The sequence below is a fragment of the Lissotriton vulgaris genome, chromosome 7 (genome assembly GCF_964263255.1).
Source record: "Lissotriton vulgaris chromosome 7, aLisVul1.2, whole genome shotgun sequence".
Classification (NCBI taxonomy): domain Eukaryota; kingdom Metazoa; phylum Chordata; class Amphibia; order Caudata; family Salamandridae; genus Lissotriton; species Lissotriton vulgaris.
The window spans coordinates 354,543,817-354,561,737 of record NC_141695.1 but is presented as its reverse complement, the minus strand read 5'-3'; the positions used below and the strand labels follow the sequence as shown (position 1 = coordinate 354,561,737).

At 46.6% G+C, this 17,921-nt stretch overlaps 1 long non-coding RNA gene across 1 annotated transcript in view; it reads right to left on the bottom strand.

The window, feature by feature from the left end:
- Positions 1 to 2,611: 2,611 nt before the first annotated feature.
- Positions 2,612 to 17,921, bottom strand: part of LOC147701575 (uncharacterized) — a 31,333-nt gene continuing 16,023 nt past the window's right edge. Inside the window, exons 2-3 of the long non-coding RNA XR_015297191.1 lie at positions 10,139 to 10,518; positions 2,612 to 3,218 (exon numbers count right to left, since the gene is read on the bottom strand). This is a non-coding gene — a long non-coding RNA (uncharacterized LOC147701575). The remainder of the gene's footprint in view (positions 3,219 to 10,138; positions 10,519 to 17,921) is intronic.

The window sequence follows — 17,921 nt, the reverse complement described above, 5'->3', positions numbered from 1 at the left end:
CTTGCTCCGCAATGGACGCCAGAGGTCTGACGCATAAGTTGAAGAGCAAGGGGCTCAGGATGGAACCCTGTGGTACTCCATACGCAGATGTAAAGGTTTGGGAAGCAGATGAGGAAGAGAAAACTTGGAAGGTGCGGTTGGATAGGAAGCTAACAAGCCAGTTGAGAGCTGAGCCGGTAATGCCCGATGATCGGAGGGCATTGACAAGGATGGGATGGGAAACCGTGTCGAATGCGGCACTCAAATCCAGCAGGATGAGTGCCACGGTTTCCCCCCTATCGACTCGGAAACGGATGTTTTCCGAGACTCCCAACAAGGTAGATTCCGTTGAGAAACCGGCTCTGAAGCCTGACTGTGATGGATGTAAGATTCCTCTTAGCTCAACATGGGTGGAAAGTTGAGAGTTAATGTGTTTTTCTAAAATTTTGGAAAATACTGGGATAAGCGAGATGGGGCGAAAGTTAGCTAGAATGCTGGGATCAGCATTAGCCTTTTTTAGTAGAGGCATTATCATCGCATGTTTCCATGCGGAGGGTACCGTAGCTTCTCTTAGGGAGGAGTTTAAAAGCTCCATGATGAGTTCTAGGGAGGCGTTGTCCAGCTTTTTTAGAATTTGGGGAGGAATGGGGTCTAGTGGGGAACCGGATTTAATTTTACTGATGATATCATAGAGGGTCTCGATGTTGAGTGGATCCCATGTGTCGATCAGCAGAGCGATCGGAGGACAGGTACCAGATGTAAGCCTAGAGTCACAGGAAGGCGTGGGTGGAGAGGAGGGGGTCGGCAAGGAGTGAATGGGGCTGTTGTCATCTGGTATCTCTTGCTCGAGGGATGAGGTTGGGGCCGATGAGTTGGGTAAAGTAGGAAGGTGGGATGAGATTCCAAAATTGGAGTAGATGGTGTCAATTTTGGCGATGAAGAATTCAGCTAATGAATTGCATTGAGATGTATTAAGACAGGGAGCTTTGGGCTGGCAAAGTGCTCCTGAGAGTTTTTGCACTACCTTGAAGAGTGTCTTTGGGCGATTTTTTGCTTCAAGGATAGTGTGGTTAACATGTTCAGCTTTGGCAGCTTTACATAGGGAGTGGTATTTTTTTAAGCGACTTTATAGCTTTGTTTAGAACAGGAGGCATATTTTATGCGCCATTTGCGCTCCAGATTTTTGCAAATGGTTTTTTCTTTTTTTAAGGCTTCAGTGAACCAGGGTGCAGGTGGATGATGATAATTGTGCGATAGCATACGCAGAGGTAGGCATGCATCGGCAGCCTGTGTAAGCCAGATGTTTATAGCGGCAGACGTTGCAGTGCTAGTGTCTTCCATGAGAGGTCTAGTATTTTCGAGACAGGTGTTAAATTTGTTTAAGTCCAATTTATTCCAGTTTCTGGATAACCTGGGTTCTGCGGGGTTGGAGGAGTTGTTAAGTTGCTGACCTAGTTTGATAGCGAATGTCACCATGTAATGGTCTGACCATATGATAGGTGAAGGAGCCTTACAGTCAATGGCCTCCAGGTTGGAAAGGATGGGGTCCAGAAGGTTCCCTGCTTTGTGTGTGGGGCCAGAGTTGTGTAAAGAAATGTTTAAAGCAGCCAAATCCTGTAAGAGGTTGCTGCTGATAGTGCATGAGGGGTCATTCAGGTGCAAATTGAGGTCACCGATAATGGAAAAATTTGTTGAGGTCTGAATTAGTGGTGCTATATATTCGGGGAAGGGAGGTTGCCCAGGAATTCGCCGGGCCCGGGGGGCGGTAGATCAGTAGCCCAGAGAAGATAAAGTTGGGAGAGAGCGAGAGCTTAAACAGACCGGCCTCACAGTTAGGCATTGCAGAGTCTTCCCATTTGCAGGAGTGTAGTCTGTTATAGATTATGGCTATACCACCACCTTCTTTCTTTGGTCTATTTTTTCCCCACGTAAGTGTAGTTGTCGGGGAGAGCGGCCGCAATATCTGGGCCAGAGTGATCTTTTAGCCATGTCTCTGTGAGAAAGAGGGCTGCGGGTTTCTCCGAGACAAGAAGATCGAAAATTTCTCTTCTATGTTTGCCTAGTGATCTGCAGTTAGGGCTGATCAGCATCCTGGATTGGGTCTGGTCCGTAACCGTAGGTTTGGGACATACGGGAGGGAAGTTTGAGGTGGCTATGTTGGTTGTAGAAGGGAGGGAGGTAAGGGGAAGCAGGCAAGTCTGGCAGGTATAGTGAGAGTTCAGGACAGTGCAGTGGGCATGCTGGGATGGCATGAGTCTAAGGAGGACTTCCCTAGAGTAGATGTAAGATGGTCCTGACGGGGGAGGGCCAGGGGGTATAGTCCCAGGTCCCGGCCCGTCGCGGACGGGCGCAGACGGGCTTGTCTTAGGCGCGCCCGCTGCGCTCGTCCGCTGCGCTTCCTAGGGTTGCACATTTATATATGTGTGCCAGAAGAGAGATGAAAGGGGGCGTTGCCTCAAGTGGGCGTGGCTAGCGGCCTCGTCGCTGAAGGCGGCGGCAGGAAATTGCGGCAAGAATTAGCGGTGGACACAGGTCCAAACAACAAACTACAGGTATTTTTAAAATCAATACACAGTTCTAGTTAAAATAGCAGTTTCACAAGTACATGTAATGACTGCATACAGAACATGGCCAAAGTGAAAATTATTTTATTGTAGTGACTGTGAGACAGTAGCACTTAGCTAATGTACGCTCATATGTCCACAGGTGAAACATCTTGTAGGCGCTCGCAGGAGGCTGAAGGGACACCACCTGAGAGGGAGGAGAGTCAGGATGCAGGAGAAAGTACCCCCAACGTACCACAGGAGAAAGCTGCATCAAGTAGCCATCCAACTGGCCAAGACACAGAAATGGCCCAAGAATTGCTGGCAACCCCTAGCAGATCTCAGTCCCCACTACTGCTCTCATCACCAGAGATGCCTGCATCACAGCATGATGTGATACCCCCAACACAACCAGGCAGGAGGCATGTCGTGGGTCCACTCCCCGATTTTGAGTCCGTGGCAGCTGACATGGAGGGTGATGGACAACAGAACTTGCCTGTACCAGCGAGCCCTGGCACAACACACTCCAGTGCAGGGATGGCCCATAGTAGTGGAAGACGCCGCAGAGTGCAGGAAAGGCCAGGAGATGCACCAGTTGAGGGTCGAAGTGTGTTCCTTGGTCTGGAGGGGAGCATGGTCCGGATACAGAGGATGCATGGGAGAGCCATCCAGGCATGCCAACGACAGCTGAGGTCCCTGAATAGTAACATTGGAGAGATAGGAAAGGGTATCAGTGAGATGGTACAGGACAACAAGGAGATGGTGCAGGTCAACAAGGAGATGGTGCAGGTAAACAAGGAGATGGCTGCAGGGATGCGAGGAGTAAACAACTCGGTGCAGCTACTATGCACAAATCTTGACAAGGACTTTGCTGCAAGGGACAGGGATAGGCGTCGCGCACATGTCTGTAGTACTGCCATCAACTGCCTGGCCACTGCCGCATCCCTGTTATGCAGGAGAAGCTCCAACATGCAGGAGGCCATGATGCAAAACACTAATGAGGTCACTAGGGGCATGGGCAGGGTGACCAGTGCTCTGGAGGCGCTGTTGAATACACAAACTGCGCACACAGCTGCAATGGATGTGCCTATTAGTGAGGAGGATTTAAAAAAGGGGGTGGTGATGAACAGAGTGTCTGAGTTAAACAGACCACTCTTACCCAGTCCAAAGATCAGGGCTTGATCCATCACCGTTATTTATCTCACTGCCCCATCCCAGCTCAGAACCTGGCTATATGCAAATCAGTCTGTCCCTGGCCCAGTGCATCATGGGAACAGGGCAGACTAAACTACAAAGCCAATTCTTCACCAGAAAGGAGACAAGCTACCGGGGACCGGTTTCTGGCATTTCAGCCTTCTTCGGCCCGGCTTGCTTGAATCCTGATGGAGCAGTGAGAAAGGGACTCATGTCTGAGTATACCCTGCCACACCTATAGTGGCCAAAAACGATTTAAAAAAAGGGGGTGGTGATGAACAGAGTGTCTGAGTTAAACAGACCACTCTTACCCAGTCCAAAGATCAGGGCTTGATCCATCACCGTTATTTATCTCACTGCCCCATCCCAGCACAGAACCTGGCTATATGCAAATCAGTCTGTCCCTGGCCCAGTGCATCATGGGAACAGGGCAGACTAAACTACAAAGCCAATTCTTCACCAGAAAGGAGACAAGCTACCGGGGACCGGTTTCTGGCATTTCAGCCTTCTTCGGCCCGGCTTGCTTGAATCCTGATGGAGCAGTGAGAAAGGGACTCATGTCTGAGTATACCCTGCCACACCTATAGTGGCCAAAAACGATTTAAAAAAGGGGGTGGTGATGAACAGAGTGTCTGAGTTAAACAGACCACTCTTACCCAGTCCAAAGATCAGGGCTTGATCCATCACCGTTATTTATCTCACTGCCCCATCCCAGCTCAGAACCTGGCTATATGCAAATCAGTCTGTCCCTGGCCCAGTGCATCATGGGAACAGGGCAGACTAAACTACAAAGCCAATTCTTCACCAGAAAGGAGACAAGCTACCGGGGACCGGTTTCTGGCATTTCAGCCTTCTTCGGCCCGGCTTGCTTGAATCCTGATGGAGCAGTGAGAAAGGGACTCATGTCTGAGTATACCCTGCCACACCTATAGTGGCCAAAAACGATTTAAAAAAGGGGGTGGTGATGAACAGAGTGTCTGAGTTAAACAGACCACTCTTACCCAGTCCAAAGATCAGGGCTTGATCCATCACCGTTATTTATCTCACTGCCCCATCCCAGCTCAGAACCTGGCTATATGCAAATCAGTCTGTCCCTGGCCCAGTGCATCATGGGAACAGGGCAGACTAAACTACAAAGCCAATTCTTCACCAGAAAGGAGACAAGCTACCGGGGACCGGTTTCTGGCATTTCAGCCTTCTTCGGCCCGGCTTGCTTGAATCCTGATGGAGCAGTGAGAAAGGGACTCATGTCTGAGTATACCCTGCCACACCTATAGTGGCCAAAAACGATTTAAAAAAGGGGGTGGTGATGAACAGAGTGTCTGAGTTAAACAGACCACTCTTACCCAGTCCAAAGATCAGGGCTTGATCCATCACCGTTATTTATCTCACTGCCCCATCCCAGCTCAGAACCTGGCTATATGCAAATCAGTCTGTCCCTGGCCCAGTGCATCATGGGAACAGGGCAGACTAAACTACAAAGCCAATTCTTCACCAGAAAGGAGACAAGCTACCGGGGACCGGTTTCTGGCATTTCAGCCTTCTTCGGCCCGGCTTGCTTGAATCCTGATGGAGCAGTGAGAAAGGGACTCATGTCTGAGTATACCCTGCCACACCTATAGTGGCCAAAAACGATTTAAAAAAGGGGGTGGTGATGAACAGAGTGTCTGAGTTAAACAGACCACTCTTACCCAGTCCAAAGATCAGGGCTTGATCCATCACCGTTATTTATCTCACTGCCCCATCCCAGCTCAGAACCTGGCTATATGCAAATCAGTCTGTCCCTGGCCCAGTGCATCATGGGAACAGGGCAGACTAAACTACAAAGCCAATTCTTCACCAGAAAGGAGACAAGCTACCGGGGACCGGTTTCTGGCATTTCAGCCTTCTTCGGCCCGGCTTGCTTGAATCCTGATGGAGCAGTGAGAAAGGGACTCATGTCTGAGTATACCCTGCCACACCTATAGTGGCCAAAAACGATTTAAAAAAGGGGGTGGTGATGAACAGAGTGTCTGAGTTAAACAGACCACTCTTACCCAGTCCAAAGATCAGGGCTTGATCCATCACCGTTATTTATCTCACTGCCCCATCCCAGCTCAGAACCTGGCTATATGCAAATCAGTCTGTCCCTGGCCCAGTGCATCATGGGAACAGGGCAGACTAAACTACAAAGCCAATTCTTCACCAGAAAGGAGACAAGCTACCGGGGACCGGTTTCTGGCATTTCAGCCTTCTCCGGCCCGGCTTGCTTGAATCCTGATGGAGCAGTGAGAAAGGGACTCATGTCTGAGTATACCCTGCCACACCTATAGTGGCCAAAAACGATTTAAAAAAGGGGGAGGTGATGAACAGAGTGTCTGAGTTAAACAGACCACTCTTACCCAGTCCAATGATCAGGGCTTGATCCATCACCGTTATTTATCTCACTGCCCCATCCCAGCTCAGAACCTGGCTATATGCAAATCAGTCTGTCCCTGGCCCAGTGCATCATGGGAACAGGGCAGACTAAACTACAAAGCCAATTCTTCACCAGAAAGGAGACAAGCTACCGGGGACCGGTTTCTGGCATTTCAGCCTTCTTCGGCCCGGCTTGCTTGAATCCTGATGGAGCAGTGAGAAAGGGACTCATGTCTGAGTATACCCTGCCACACCTATAGTGGCCAAAAACGATTTAAAAAAGGGGGTGGTGATGAACAGAGTGTCTGAGTTAAACAGACCACTCTTACCCAGTCCAAAGATCAGGGCTTGATCCATCACCGTTATTTATCTCACTGCCCCATCCCAGCTCAGAACCTGGCTATATGCAAATCAGTCTGTCCCTGGCCCAGTGCATCATGGGAACAGGGCAGACTAAACTACAAAGCCAATTCTTACACTGGGAAGGAAACAAGCTCCCGGGGACCGGTTTCTGGCATTACAGCCGTCTTCGGCCCGGTTTGCTTGAATCCTGATGATGCAATGAATAAGGGTCTCACATCTGAGAATACCCTTCCCCGCTTAGGGTGGACAAAAATATTTACAACAAGGGGTGCTATGTTTAGTAACTGTGATTGCAATATTAATATGCAGAATTCTAGCTAGCTATGTACAGAATGATGCTGTATTAAGTACCTATATAAAAATTTTAAAAAGTGCTTTCTGCTACTGCTCGCTATTCTGATTCACAAAAGGGGGTGGTGATGCACTGGGACAGGAACAGACTAATTTGCATACAGCCAGGTTCTGAAACTGGGATGGTGCAGTGAGCTAAAAAACGGTGTTGGATCTAGCCCTGATCTCTTGACTGGGTGAGAGCTTTCTGCTTAATTCAGAGGCTTTTTCCCTCCCCACCCCTTGTTGTAAATATTTTTGTCCACCCTAAGCGTGGAAGGGTATTCTCAGATGTGAGACCCTTGCTCATTGCACCATCAGGATTCAAGCAAACCGGGCCGAAGACGGCTGTAATGCCAGAAACCGGTCCCCGGGAGCTTGTTTCCTTCCCAGTGTAAGAATTGGCTTTTGTAGTTTGGTTTGCCCTGTTCCCATCATGCACTGGGACAGGAACAGACTAATTTGCATACAGCCAGGTTCTGAAACTGGGATGGTGCAGTGAGCTAAAAAACGGTGTTGGATCTAGCCCTGATCTCTTGACTGGGTGAGAGCTTTCTGCTTAATTCAGAGACTCTGTCCCTCACCACCCCTTGTTGTAAATATTTTTGTCCACCCTAAGCGTGGAAGGGTATTCTCAGATGTGAGACCCTTGCTCATTGCACCATCAGGATTCAAGCAAACCGGGCCGAAGACGGCTGTAATGCCAGAAACCGGTCCCCGGGAGCTTGTTTCCTTCCCAGTGTAAGAATTGGCTTTTGTAGTTTGGTTTGCCCTGTTCCCATCATGCACTGGGACAGGAACAGACTAATTTGCATACAGCCAGGTTCTGAAACTGGGATGGTGCAGTGAGCTAATAAACGGTGTTGGATCTAGCCCTGATCTCTTGACTGGGTGAGAGCTTTCTGCTTAATTCAGAGACTCTGTCCCTCACCACCCCTTGTTGTAAATATTTTTGTCCACCCTAAGCGTGGAAGGGTATTCTCAGATGTGAGACCCTTGCTCATTGCACCATCAGGATTCAAGCAAACCGGGCCGAAGACGGCTGTAATGCCAGAAACCGGTCCCCGGGAGCTTGTTTCCTTCCCAGTGTAAGAATTGGCTTTTGTAGTTTGGTTTGCCCTGTTCCCATCATGCACTGGGACAGGAACAGACTAATTTGCATACAGCCAGGTTCTGAAACTGGGATGGTGCAGTGAGCTAAAAAACGGTGTTGGATCTAGCCCTGATCTCTTGACTGGGTGAGAGCTTTCTGCTTAATTCAGAGACTCTGTCCCTCACCACCCCTTGTTGTAAATATTTTTGTCCACCCTAAGCGTGGAAGGGTATTCTCAGATGTGAGACCCTTGCTCATTGCACCATCAGGATTCAAGCAAACCGGGCCGAAGACGGCTGTAATGCCAGAAACCGGTCCCCGGGAGCTTGTTTCCTTCCCAGTGTAAGAATTGGCTTTTGTAGTTTGGTTTGCCCTGTTCCCATCATGCACTGGGACAGGAACAGACTAATTTGCATACAGCCAGGTTCTGAAACTGGGATGGTGCAGTGAGCTAAAAAACGGTGTTGGATCTAGCCCTGATCTCTTGACTGGGTGAGAGCTTTCTGCTTAATTCAGAGACTCTGCCCCTCACCACCCCTTGTTGTAAATATTTTTGTCCACCCTAAGCGTGGAAGGGTATTCTCAGATGTGAGACCCTTGCTCATTGCACCATCAGGATTCAAGCAAACCGGGCCGAAGACGGCTGTAATGCCAGAAACCGGTCCCCGGGAGCTTGTTTCCTTCCCAGTGTAAGAATTGGCTTTTGTAGTTTGGTTTGCCCTGTTCCCATCATGCACTGGGACAGGAACAGACTAATTTGCATACAGCCAGGTTCTGAAACTGGGATGGTGCAGTGAGCTAAAAAACGGTGTTGGATCTAGCCCTGATCTCTTGACTGGGTGAGAGCTTTCTGCTTAATTCAGAGACTCTGTCCCTCACCACCCCTTGTTGTAAATATTTTTGTCCACCCTAAGCGTGGAAGGGTATTCTCAGATGTGAGACCCTTGCTCATTGCATCATCAGGATTCAAGCAAACCGGGCCGAAGACGGCTGTAATGCCAGAAACCGGTCCCCGGGAGCTTGTTTCCTTCCCAGTGAAAGAATTGGCTTTTGTAGTTTGGTTTGCCCTGTTCCCACCATGCACTGGGACAGGAACAGACTAATTTGCATACAGCCAGGTTCTGAAACTGGGATGGTGCAGTGAGCTAAAAAACGGTGTTGGATCTAGCCCTGATCTCTTGACTGGGTGAGAGCTTTCTGCTTAATTCAGAGACTCTGTCCCTCACCACCCCTTGTTGTAAATATTTTTGTCCACCCTAAGCGTGGAAGGGTATTCTCAGATGTGAGACCCTTGCTCATTGCACCATCAGGATTCAAGCAAACCGGGCCGAAGACGGCTGTAATGCCAGAAACCGGTCCCCGGGAGCTTGTTTCCTTCTCAGTGTAAGAATTGGCTTTTGTAGTTTGGTTTGCCCTGTTCCCATCATGCACTGGGACAGGAACAGACTAATTTGCATACAGCCAGGTTCTGAAACTGGGATGGTGCAGTGAGCTAAAAAACGGTGTTGGATCTAGCCCTGATCTCTTCACTGGGTGAGAGCTTTCTGCTTAATTCAGAGACTCTGTCCCTCACCACCCCTTGTTGTAAATATTTTTGTCCACCCTAAGCGTGGAAGGGTATTCTCAGATGTGAGACCCTTGCTCATTGCACCATCAGGATTCAAGCAAACCGGGCCGAAGACGGCTGTAATGCCAGAAACCGGTCCCCGGGAGCTTGTTTCCTTCCCAGTGTAAGAATTGGCTTTTGTAGTTTGGTTTGCCCTGTTCCCATCATGCACTGGGACAGGAACAGACTAATTTGCATACAGCCAGGTTCTGAAACTGGGATGGTGCAGTGAGCTAAAAAACGGTGTTGGATCTAGCCCTGATCTCTTGACTGGGTGAGAGCTTTCTGCTTAATTCAGAGACTCTGTCCCTCACCACCCCTTGTTGTAAATATTAGTGAGGAGAGCACGAGCAGGAGCAGCATTGGAAGCGCCCCTGTAACAGAAACTAGGAGGAGCAGGCGCCATGCTGAGGCCGCAGGCCAACAAGAGAGTGAGCAGGTTGAACAACCTCCTAGTGTTACTGGGAAGCGAGCAAGGAAATGAGTTACACAGTTCAAGGTGTAATTCTACATAACTCGGAGCATTGCCGTTAAATGTGTTTTTGTTACACTTTTGTGATTTAATAACAAAAGTGATTTGAAAATTAAACTAGTGTTGTAGCATACTATGCCTGTCTTTGTCTCCTTACTTACTTAAAAATAGTTGCATGTGTCCTCTTCCCGTCTGAGTCTGCCATCAGTTGATGTTGCTCCACCAGATGTGTGTGGTTCAGGGACGGCATCCTCGTCGTCATGGTCCTCAAAATCTGAGAGTTCCACTTCTGTCCCCTTCTTGACCGCCAGGTTGTGCAGCATTGCACAGGCTGCAATCATTTTGCAGCAGGTGATTGGTGTGTACTGGCGGGCCCCTCCACTTTTATGGAGGCTGCGAAACCTGCTTTTCCACATGCCAAAGGTGCGCTCCACGATGTTTCTAGTTGTTTTGTGTGCCCGGTTGTATCGCCTCTGACTTGGTGTTGTTGGGTTGAGGTAGGGTGTGAGGATGAAGGACCGGAAGGCATATGCACTGTCCCCTATTAGTGATGAGAAATTGACATTAATCACATGCTCACACACATCCACCTGTAATACGATTCAAGTGATTTCCACACAGTGTCTCACCTAGCAAGTATTCTTCGCCAAACTCCCCCGCAGTCAGGCGTTCATATATCCCATTGTTTTGGAATATGTAGGAGTTGTGGGTACTCCCTGGAAATTTGGCTACTATGTCAGTGATCACGTATTTTGCATCACAGATCACCTGAACGTAGATGGTGTGGGTGGACTTGCGGTTCCGATAGATGTACTCTGTGGCAGCTGGTGGGCATATTGGTACGTGGGTACCATCAATACAGCCTATGATGTGTGGGAAATGCGCCACCTGGTAAAAGTCTGTCTTTGTCCTTAGCAGTTCTGCATGCGTTGCTGGAAAGCGGATGTATAAATGCATTCTCTGCAACATTGCATCAAGGAATTTTTGAAAAAAACGTGACAGACAGCTCTGGGACACCCCACCTACCGCAGCAGCCACACTCTTGTAACTTCCAGATGCGAGCAGGTGTAGGCTGCACAGCACCTGGACATGGGGGGGATGGCGTGGGCCCTTGTGGTTGGATGTTCCAATAGTGGGTGGAGGTCCCTGATTAGGTCCAGGATGGTTTGGAGATCCAGCCTGTACCTCTGCAGGGTCTCTGGGTCAGTTAGCTGGAATAGAGTGATCCTCTGTCTGTACACCTGCTCCTCCCTCCTCCAGACCCTCTCACCTTCAGCCTGTAGGCGTAGCCGCCTCGCAATGACATAGAATGCCGCCATAGTTGAGAAAATGTTGCATTTTGGGCCTTTTTTTATACCTTGCACCTGTTTACCACCTGATTTGAATCCATGGTAATTACAGACTCTTAAATACCGATTTTCAGTCAAAATCGGTATTTCAGAGGTTCCCTACATCTCAAATACTCATTTTTACCACTTGTTATTTTCCGAATCGGTAACTTTACCGAATCGGTAACTTTACCGAATTGGTAAAATTAACGATTCGGTATATTTTCCGATTCGGTAACTTTACAGAATCGGTAAATTTTCCGATTCGGTAAATTTACCGATTCGGTATATTTTCCGATTCGGTATCTTTACCGATTCGGTAACTTTACCGATTCGGTAAAATTACAGATTCTGATGTTTTTCTGTCCCCTACATCCCAAAAGGCCTATACCGGTCGGTAACTGACGAAATTCGGTAAAATCGGCCTTTACCGACCGGTATTGGCCTACCTACATCAGTCCCCAAGTGTTTTATAAAGGTTTTGCCTTAATTTAGCTTTTTCGTCTTGCAGCAGATTTATATAGCAACTTGCCACCCGGAGAGATTAATGGTCAGATGTACGACCATTCAATTTTGCGAGTCGCAAATTGCGTCGAAATGCAAAATAGAATGTACAACAGTGTCTCAGACACTGTTTGCCATTCCTAATGGGGTCACAATTTACATGCCTCATTAATATTCATAAGGCAGTCTCAGTTTGCGACCCCGTTATGAATGGCTAGCACTCGCAGGGATGGTGGCCTGCTCTTGTCAGCAGACCACCTTGTCTGGTACTGGTTTTTAAATAAAGCAGTATTTTTTTCAAATGCATCCCGTTTCCATTTAAAAAAGAAAAAAGAAACTTTTTTTGTTTCATTTTTTTAAGGCAGGCATTGGTCCCTGGGACCACTGCCTGCTCTTAAAAATATTTTCGTGTACACTCACAAAGAGGAAGGGGTCAGCAGCGCTGTGCTCTGCACCACTTCCTCTCATTTCCTGTGTTACTTGTAAGGGACCTCTTTCCTTTGCCCCGGAAGATGATTGATAAAAACAGCATTTTATTCATCACATAGAAGAAACTGATGCATTACCAATGCTTGTTAGTTCAACTGCTGTGTTGAAAGTTTCGGGGTGATCCGTTGAGAGGGGGGCTGAGGAAAAAAAGGGGGGTCCAAAAATCCATTTTCCCCATGTTATGTCCATGGGCCCGAACTGCTGAACAGAATTACACCAACAATTTAAAAAAAGATAGATATCTGGGAGCCCAAGGTACTGCTGAAATCCTACTGAAATTTGATTGGCTGCCAATTTTTCAACCAAGAAGTGTTAGGCAGCCTTCTTTGGACTCTGCTTGAAGCACAGTCCCAAATAAATGTAAATAAAAAGAAAAGAGGGCAGGGTAGTAACACCCTGACCCTCTAGGCGTCTTGGGGAATCCAACTGGGCCTCCCCAGGACAAAATAATGCATTTTTAAAAAACATTTTCAACGGGATCCCCCCGCCCCTACAAACAAAATGTGTATGTTAGTGGGTGTGTCTGTGATTCTGTGAATTATGTCGTCAGTAATGTCATTGGAGTCACTGACCATGTCATGAGGGATGTAATATGTGAGGTGATAGATAAGCAGTGCATTGCCGTGGGTGCTAACTATGTATGCTGATTTTCACTGTTTTTGTAGTAGTGAAGCTTGAGCCTAACTATAACGTCCCTGTACCCTTTGTTCTTTTCAGTGACTTTCTATGTTTATTTTTTTTATTCCATTTCCAAACTATATCGTCCGTGTAACCTTTGTTTTTTTCAGTGAATTTCTATGTTTTGTCAACTAGTTGTAGTGTTTGCCATGTGGCGGAGAAAGGGGCCGTGCCTCCAACCAGTTCTCTGCAATTTAGCTGCCTGAGACTTACAGGAGGTAACAGAAGCGGTTCCTGGCCCCGAAGGACCCTCGGTAGCCAAGGGGGCTTTATCCCCGCAGCCAGTAGTTTGCCAAGGAAGCGCATTTGCAGTGGTGGAATAAGGGGGCGTGGCCTCCGAAGACCTACCACCAGTCCCTCTGTGTGGGACGTACTAGAGGTAACAGATGGGGCAGTTGGCTCCCAAGAACCCTCAGCAGCCAAGGAGAGCAGCATTGACGATGGTGGGATGGAGTTCCGAGGAGAGAATCTGGATTTCCAGTCCAAGGATGTCATCAGTGTTGATTGGGAGCCTGTCATCATCGAGCCCGGTGAAGATTTTTACATTCGGACTCAGACAATTTTTGGGAAGTTCAAAACCTCCAATGGGATGATGCTGCAAGCCATAGCCGAAGAGGGCTTTCTGAGGCTGGTTAATATTACTCTAAGGTCCCACTGAACAAGATGTGCTGCTGCAGTGAAGAATGTACCAGGAGTTACTGCAAAGTTAGGGCGACCAGCAGTGCACCTTGGGTTCCATATTTTAGGGTTAGGCAGGGGCATCACCTCTAACACCACTTCCATGGGTCCAGGGCTTTGGAGGGGCACCGCTTAGGTGGTTAGGGTCTCATTCCAGCAGACCTCTGGTGCAGAACTAGCTGTGGATTCTTTCCTGATTCTGGCATCTGTAACTGTTGCACCATCCCACCGACAGAAAGTACAGATCACAACATCGTACCGATCCCACATCGTACTCTGTCATCGTTTCTTCTGCCCGAAACCTTCATACCACAGCCCCTTGTACTGTTCCTCCTGACAAGGAAAGGATTCAGAGTCCCAAAAGTATGTGCCCCTTTTTAGGTCCAGCCTGGGCAGCGCATGTGCTGCGAGGCATGCTGTATTCGGCCTATGGGGTATCAGGGTCTTTGAACACGCCTTTTGGTGCTTGGTTCCCTCCTAGCGGACATCACCAATTGATTCTTTTGGTTGACCAGCTCTGGTCATCTCTTGACTCCTCGGCCACACACCCTGTCCCCCTCCAGTCACGCACAAATGCAGCATTCACCCATGTTATCTGGAGGGGGGAAATGTAGGCCCTTTTCTACAGGCCACTGACCTGCTGAAAAACGTCTTGGGATCATGGAGGTAAGATCAAGATTAAACAAGCATTTGCAATGCAATAGGTTTTGCATTACTGAATGTTTGACCTATTAGCGATGCAAATTATAATGCAACGCCAATAACGTTCAGTAATTCTAGACCTATTACATTGCAAGTGCTTATTTGCTGTTGCTATGAAGGTAGGAAGCATTTCTGCTCTGACTGGAAGAGATGACCGGTCACTTCTGGACTCTAGTCAAACAATTGATAGAACTTCCCAGACATAGACGTGAAGATTTCTAAGAAAGTTTGATTGAGGCGCATGATGGTATCCATCCAGATTATCAGTGCTGCAGCTGATTCCTCCGTCCTAGCAGCACACGGATACCATCGCTCATCTAGGCTCACATTCACAGGGCTAAAACCTGAAACTCGACACCAAATCTTTTTGTTCTCAGGAAACATTTTATTCTGTTTCAATGCTGATGATATGTCTCGCATGAAGACAGAACTCGAGCAGGCAATTTCAACAACAGAGGATTCACCTACTCAATGGGCTTAGTACCCACAATCTCAACATCAGTCGCTGTACTCTTGAACAGCAACAGATCAACATATAAAGCCTTTACTCTGGGTAAATTACGCTCCCATAACAATGAACAATGGGTCATTACTCCATGTACTCTGTTTGCGACTCCAGTGGGAGGGAGTTTAACAACTGGAAGAGCTGAGGAAAATTACTGCAGACAAATAAGTCCGACATATTATTTAGAGCGACTGCAACATCAATTCAGGGTTCTGCCACCCATATCTCAACACCAGCGGCTCTATCTTAAAACAAAAATAATATTCTACCTCAAAAAGAAAAAACAGTACCGGTTCGTCCGCCAAAATGAGGAAGTGACATATATTCCAGATATGGTTTGGTACACAAAGCCAAAAAGGAGGATTTAGAGCCATGTTAAACCTAAGACAAGCCAGCAAGTATATCAAAATAAAACAAAATCAGAATGTTGGCACTGCATTAAATATGTATTCACAGATCATGAAAGGAGACTGTGTGTGCTCTATGGATCTTTTGGACGCTTATTTCTACATCTCAATAGCAGTAAAATACAGGAAACGTTTCAGATTTCTTGTCAGCAAAGCTCTCTTTGTACACATTTCTACCACTTGGCCGGAAGTCAGCCCTAAGGACAGTCTCACAATGCATGGAAGTGGTTATGACTTTTCTCCTCCAAAATGAAACCTTTGACTACACTTTTGCTTAAGTGACTGTCTAATAAAGATACTCACTGCATGTCAAGCATAAAAGGACTTCACTTTCACTGTTGCATTATTAAAATACGTTTGTGTGGGAATCTACAAAAATAATCTCCAGTTCAAATTTGAAACTATATGGAAGCATCCCTCAGTACCATCAGAGGAGAAGTGTTTCCTTTGCAAGACTTCGTATATTCCATTTCTTTTAAAAAGCCTTATTTGTTTCATGCCACACACCCGATAGACAAGTCATCTCCCTGCTAGGTTCCATGGGCTCTTGCATTTTTCTAGGGTCCAATGCCTGTCTAAACATGAGCCATGCATCAACGCTTGGAAGATCTCTGGTCAAAACATATCAACTGGGAAGACAGATCAACCTGAATAAAGCACAACGGTCATTTCAGAGGTAGCTCAACAGAAAAAGTTTACACTTTGGAGTCCGATTCCATCAAGATTTTCGTACTCAAACATAATAACAAATGCTTTTCTCAACGGGAGGGGAACACATTAAAAAAATCGAACAAATCCGAGGCAGTGGTCTCTGCAGTAACAACTATATCACTTCATTGGACTCGGGCTCAAGGCAGTCCACTTTGCCCTCAGGGCTTTCCCACCAGTACTATCTATAGTTCTAGTGCAGGCAGACGATACCAGAACCATAAACTACTTGAATAAAGAGAGAGGAACAATATCAAGAACTCTGATATTGGAAGCACAAGCAATCTGGCATTGGCTGATAGTGAGAAATTTAACAATTTAAATGAGCAGGTCATCTGTCAGGTCTCCAAAATCATCAAGCAGACCTACCCATTAGACACTTTTATGAAAATCTTGAGTGATATTTCAATGCCGACGTCTTGCACTTTGTTTTTCTGCACTTTCTTTCAAGACTGGGTTGTCCTACAACTATGCTTATTTGCCACTAGACAAAATGGCCAGTGCTCTTTTGACTACTGATACCATTAGTCATTGCTAAGTTCAAAAGGTCTTCAGCGACCATGTTTCTTATAGCTTCAGAGTAGCTTAGTTATTGGTGGTTTTCAGAGCTTCTTCACCTATTGCTTCAACTCCACACAGGGCTGCTATGTAACCACAATTTCATATCCAGGATGTAGGGGGGAAGATCATCCGGCCCAACACACAGTCCTTGAATTTGGCAGTATGCTTCTGAGGTCTTACAGTTTGAACACTTTCATAGACCCTCAAACTGTATGAAGAGTCTTAAGTAAGCAAGTAGGCCATCTTCTAGGAGCTCCCATTATTTTAGTGAAAATAATTTGTGTTTTAGTGCCTCTCCACTCTGTCAGGAGAATGTTATTCTTCCTTATCTATTTTATTTGTCGCAGTCAATTCTGCAATTCTATACAGTCAAACTTCACCTGGCAGCTATTACAGCTTTATTGTAAAGGTCCAAATCAAAGAACATTCTTTACGATCCCACTGATCTAGAGAATGTTTTTAGAGAAGACAAAAGACCTACACTGCAATCAAAAGGCCTGATTCTCCATGGAAGTTAACTGTAGTGCTTTCTATTCTCATGGCACCTCTCTTCGAGCATTTTCCTAAGGCCAGATTGCAACAGGTCTTGTGGAAGGTAATTTCTTAGTTGCCATTACATCAGCAAGAGGGTAGCGAGTTGAGTTCATCTGCTATTGAATCCTGCTTGATTTTCCATTCACATTAGTATTAAGGGCAGATCTTATTTTCTGCACAAGTTGTACCAGATGTTCATGTTATTCAAACTATTTATTTTCCTATGTTCCGCCAATCCATTGTCTCCAGCAGGGGGCTCACTAAATCTAAAAGGAGTCCTAAAGTTTTATTTACATAAAACTAAGAACATCATAATGACAAGTAATCTTTTTGTAAATGATGGTCCTCTAGGGAAAGGATTAATGTCCTCCAAGAAAACTATTGCTTTATGGATTGTATCCTGTGGTATGTGCTGTTTACCAGTTAGCAAACAAACCTATAGCAGGTAGACCGAAAGCACACCGCTTGGTTCAAGAAGGTTTTCCTACCTGAAGTATGTAATGCAGCAACCTGGAAATCTATTCATAATAAACTAGTCATTCCTCTGTTCTGAAGATTATTGAGCTGATACATTAGTGGGTCAGTTGCCTACTTAATGTATTTAATTAGCGTTCTCACATCTTGTCACATTTATACTGCATACATTAATTAGAATGTTTTCTTCTTTCATGGACAACCTGGCAGTTGGGCTATGCTTGCTATTCTAGTACATCTTAATGACCATCAGTTAGAACCCCAAGATGCAGAAGGACATTTTACTTTCTTGTAATCCTAGCTCTACATCATAGATAGTCTCACTGAAGTACTAAAAAATCCTCTCTTCTACATTTATCAATTTAAGTTATTCTTT